The sequence below is a fragment of the Ciona intestinalis genome, unplaced genomic scaffold (assembly GCF_000224145.3).
Source record: "Ciona intestinalis unplaced genomic scaffold, KH HT001056.1, whole genome shotgun sequence".
In the NCBI taxonomy this organism is placed as follows: domain Eukaryota; kingdom Metazoa; phylum Chordata; class Ascidiacea; order Phlebobranchia; family Cionidae; genus Ciona; species Ciona intestinalis.
The window spans coordinates 38,707-43,792 of NW_004191377.1; positions in this window are offsets into that span (position 1 = coordinate 38,707).

Consider the following 5,086-nt stretch of genomic DNA (forward strand, 5'->3'; position numbering starts at 1 on the left):
TTCCTTGTTGTGCGTTTTCTACTAGCGGTTGTTTATTTTGGTATTGTTTAGCCGCTAGAGAGCGCGAGGGAGATGTAAAGTATAATTAATCTTAAAACCGTGGCGTGTTATTCGGTTAAGTTTGTATATATATACGTAAACGATATAAGTAAAACCTACATTTGTAAGTCTGCTGTAATGCTGGTGTGAATAAATGTAACTTATTTATCCTCGCAGGGCAGGCCAACGACATTCGTTATAACACGGGTGTTCTGTTCATACACCTCGTGCCAGCGTACGAGTTACCACTTATGCAACTTTGTTGGTGATTGTTTTTCTGTATATGTCTCGCATTTTAGACAACCCACCAGTGACCACTAGGTTGGAGCAATTACCGCTAACTGTCCAGCCCAAGGATACACACGTTTACAATGGTAGCAGTGGTAGTAAACTACAAGACCATATAACACATATATTTGCTCTTCTTATATCCTGATGAAGTCTTACCGCATGGCAGACGAAACGTTGATATAATAGTTAAAGCTTTACATTTTTATACCAGAGGAGCAAATTTATGCAGTAGGTTGGGGAAAGATAGGACACCTAAACATTCCATTTTCTCGTCCCATTTGGTAGTAAACAAAGAATATTCAAAGAATTATAAAATCATATCCTCACGACTCCCATAGACCGTTGTTATTTGTTTAAAACACGATCAGAATATTTGGATATTATAAGCTAAAGGTGTCCCATCTTTCCCCACCCTACTATATTATATGGTAAAAATTTATATGCCAGAGGAATCCATCCATATATTAAACCATGCCCGGTAGCAAGAGCATCAGAAAACCAGTAAAATTTGGTTATCCATTCACGTAAACAACATCTTTAGGTACATTCATTGTATACGTAAGTTAAAACAAACTAAACGCGTGTTTGTGTTATTGCATTATATATATATCCTTTGCACACGGCACTACTCTCATGTGAATTGATAGGAAGGAAATATGTTTCAATGGTCTTTTCTCGTATCCGCTTTAAGCAGACCTACTTATTCAAGAGTCGTTTCAGTGCAAAACAATTTTACCACGCTGTTAATGTAAACAATATTTTGTAAGATTTCTATGACGCTACGTCACGGCACTATTTACGTCACAATTACACGCTGATAGATAAACAATCGTAACTATTCCAGAACAAAGACAGCAGCGTACGCGATTTTAAATTTCCTTAAACGCGGTATAATTATGTTTAATATTCTTCTTTATGACGAGACAATGAAAACAATTGATGCACTGTGACGTCATTTAGTGTATTGTAATGTATGGCACTTCTATCTGACTATTACGTCACATACTCCCCTGTGACGTACTGACATTACACAATTGCCAGAGAATTCGACAACGCACGGCGCTACTTAGCCACGATGACGTCAACATAGAGTCACGCATGAGTAATTCTCCTGCAATTGCAAAACTTTCAGAATAGACATGACGTCACGGGAGCGATAAATCTTCCGTTAGATGCTATCTCTTCCCGGTACTTGGGTCAACAATCATTCTTTGTTAGGTAGACAGTTGACCATAGTTATCACACTCACTCAATCTTTAACGGGGCCACGCATGACTGATTATGCACGTGATCAGATCGCCAGCTCATTGACCAATCACGTAAAATAAACAATGATGGTAAAAACGGGTCTATTCTTACTTCTGTCTGCCATACAAAAAAACAATCACCCACAAAGTTACAAATGTGGTAACCCGTAAGCGTGCACGAGGTGTATGAAACAGAACACCCGTGTTATAACGACTGTCATTGCCCTGTCATGCGAGGATAAATAAGTTACATACATGGTAACTTGTAAGCGGGCACAAGGTGTATGAAACATAACGCACCAATGTTATAAGTACGACTGTCGTTGTCTCGCCATGCAAGGGGAAATAAGTTACATTTATTCATTCATGACAACAAACGACGATTAATGCTTAAAATCGCGATTGTACCGGAGCACTTAATTATTACGTCACAAAACCCCCGCATGACGGACGCGACCACGTGTTTAGCCGCATTGTACGCAACATAAGTGATTGTTTCGTCATAAACAACCACAGTTTGTTGGCAAACGTAGAAACTATTCGTTCATTGATTGGTTCGTCTACGTCACGTGTCAATCTACGTCACCTTGATTATGACGGATCGTTTCAACGCATGTTTGTGACGTAATAAAGGCTTTTCTTTTGGTAGAAAAAACTTCTCCGGTCAGCGTCGAAAAACTTTGGCATTTTTAAACCGATTGTTGTTTTACAAGATTTCTATCTACTAAGCTGTTCGACATCAATCGTTGTCAAGTTACCGAGTTCTATTTTTAGAACCCACGTGGCCGTTATTTCCAGTTTGACACGAATGATTTTGCGGTTACCGATGACGTGTTCTATATATATGCTCACTGTTTTGAACTATTTCGATCGTGACCATTGTGGTCACGTGTCCTTGGCAAGACACTTAACGACAATTGCTCCAACCCAGTGGTCACGTTATCACCCACAAAGTTACATGCGTGCTATCTCGTAAGCGAGTACGAGGTGTGTGGAACAGAACACCCGTGTTATAATGACTATCCTTGCCACGCCACGTGAGGATAAATAAGTTTCAATCATTTGTTCATTCACAAATAACATTTATGTAGTATTCGTATACTAACCGCGTGGTGGCGATGGTGAGTTGCATTGTTACGTAGCTTCGATTTCATAAACGAATGTAAGTTATCGATGTGAACTTTGTCCTATTATTACGTCACAATGTCTATGTATTCTGAAACACTGACGGAAATTTTTTTAAATCGAGAACCCTATAACTATTTCCCGCTTACAAGTTCTATACAACAACAACGACAACCGAATTTACTCTCTTTCGATTATCGCTGTACTTCGCGCTGTTAACTATGTCATTATGACGTCATATGCCCGATGCACGCGTCACAACGTGCCAAACGCGAAATAGTTTAAGGACTTGGAATTCTGGGAATTTTCGCAGTGTTACCGTATCGAAAACGATCCCTATTCGTTTGTGTTGGGGAAGTTTCCATTGTGAAACACTGGTGATGTTTTTGTAACGAATCAACAACCATTAGTTGGCCAAGTGCCATCTTAATTGAACCGTAACGACCCTGTCTCTGTTAGATAACAATTAACATTGTGACGTTGCAATTGAATGTATTAAGAATGTGTGATTGCCACTCGAACCAGGGGTATAGGAATGCAGGTTGAATCCTCCCCAGTATTTGACCTTGGTCACGAATAATTAGTGATCCGTGTAAACCAGCCATGCGTAAATCATGTTTTATAAGTTGTCTATTATCGTGGTATGATAACGTGAATGTAATTTTGAAAAACAAATATTGAATTTGTATTTACGTATCTTTATCATTCCAAAGTATATGAAAACTTCAGTATGCATGTTGTGATTGAGTTTCTGTTACGGTTTTAATAAAAAAATACGGATAGCTCGACTTTTGTGGTAATCGCCCTTGGCCTAAATCCCAGGTCCCATGGCATGACTCGCCGTATAACCTCACCCATATAGAATAGAGTACTATACCTATTCTAGGGGCATTCGTGCAGTATTATAACCTATTTTTGGAACTCTTGTGAAAACATATATTTCAGACACTTACTCCTATTCATATTGCTGATAATGTTGGCAAATCTTTAGAGCAGCGGATGTATACATATGCATGAATTGTTGTAAATCTCGGGTTTTAGGTGCTAACGGTATCCATCTTACCCCACAGTGATATAGTAGGGTGGGGAAAGATGGAACACCTTCCGCACACAATGTCCGAACATCCTGATCGTGTTTTAAACAATTAACAACGGCCTATGGGAGTCGTGAGGATACGGTTAAATAATTCTTTAACTGTCCTTTGTTTTCTACCAAATGAGAAGAAAATAGAAAGAAAAGTGTCTCATCTTACCCCACCCTACTATATTTTGTATCTAATCTTGTCGGGCGATTAATCAAACCAATTAAGTTGATCTGTATGACACCTCTTGTGTGCTCGAGTAGTTATAAGGGGCTGCTTTTCTAAAGTGGATACCACCAAGGCCCATTGAATAAGCCTCAAGTTTGAGAATTAACCGAGAGATTTTTGTAGCTCATGTACCTCATGGTAGCAAGTCGAGCGTAATGTTATTCTTAGATTACATCCAGAATTCTTAGGCTAAACTTTCCCTATTGAGCTAATATCTGATCAAATTATGTCCGCGCCCATACGTGCCCAATCATGTGCACCCTTACGTGCCCATTGATGCGAGGCATTACAAGGAGCTTGATATAAAAACTATTGTGCCGGATATAGACGGCTAGACATGAAAATGTTGCCAATTGCCTCGCACCCTTTACCTTTGTGTATTGCTGTAGGGGAAAATTTATCGCCCGTTATTCATGTTTCATTTAATAATTTAATTTTATGAACTGAGTTATACTCCATGTGTGTTCCCAATAGGCGAAAATCTGTTGGGAGAATTCGCAAATTTCGTAAAAGCTTTCTAATTCGATTTATTACGTTGCTTTGATTGTTGCGTTACAATATGTTTGTTTCGTCATACTAAATACTTCGTCTCAGTTAACTATGGGGTTCAAAAGCAAAGATTAAAATTTCAAAGCTATAGTGTTGCCAGATTAGAAATCCCCGTGTACTAAAACACTGCGTTTTGTGGATTTCTTCAAAATTAGGTAACCACTGTGGGGTGTGGGTGGCGCGTTAACGGTTTGTTTAGGGGTTAGGTAGGATCTGACCCCTCACCTTACGAGAATACCAAAGATTTTGAAATAGTTTAAGTTTCAGGCAAAAAAATGAAATTTTTTGACGCCAAACACGCGGGCGAGTCATTCGTTTCATGTTACAGGTTATTGGTGTCGAATTATAGTTCACAAAGTGCTTTATTAACTCACAAAGTGCTTTATTTCCTACAAACACCGTATACTTGTTTTGATAACCTGCAGCCCTATTGCTGAAGCAATAAAAATATTTTAAACGCAAATGTTTTCGCTAAAATAACGAAAACTTTTAATAATGTCGTTATTTTGAACCAAAATAACCAAA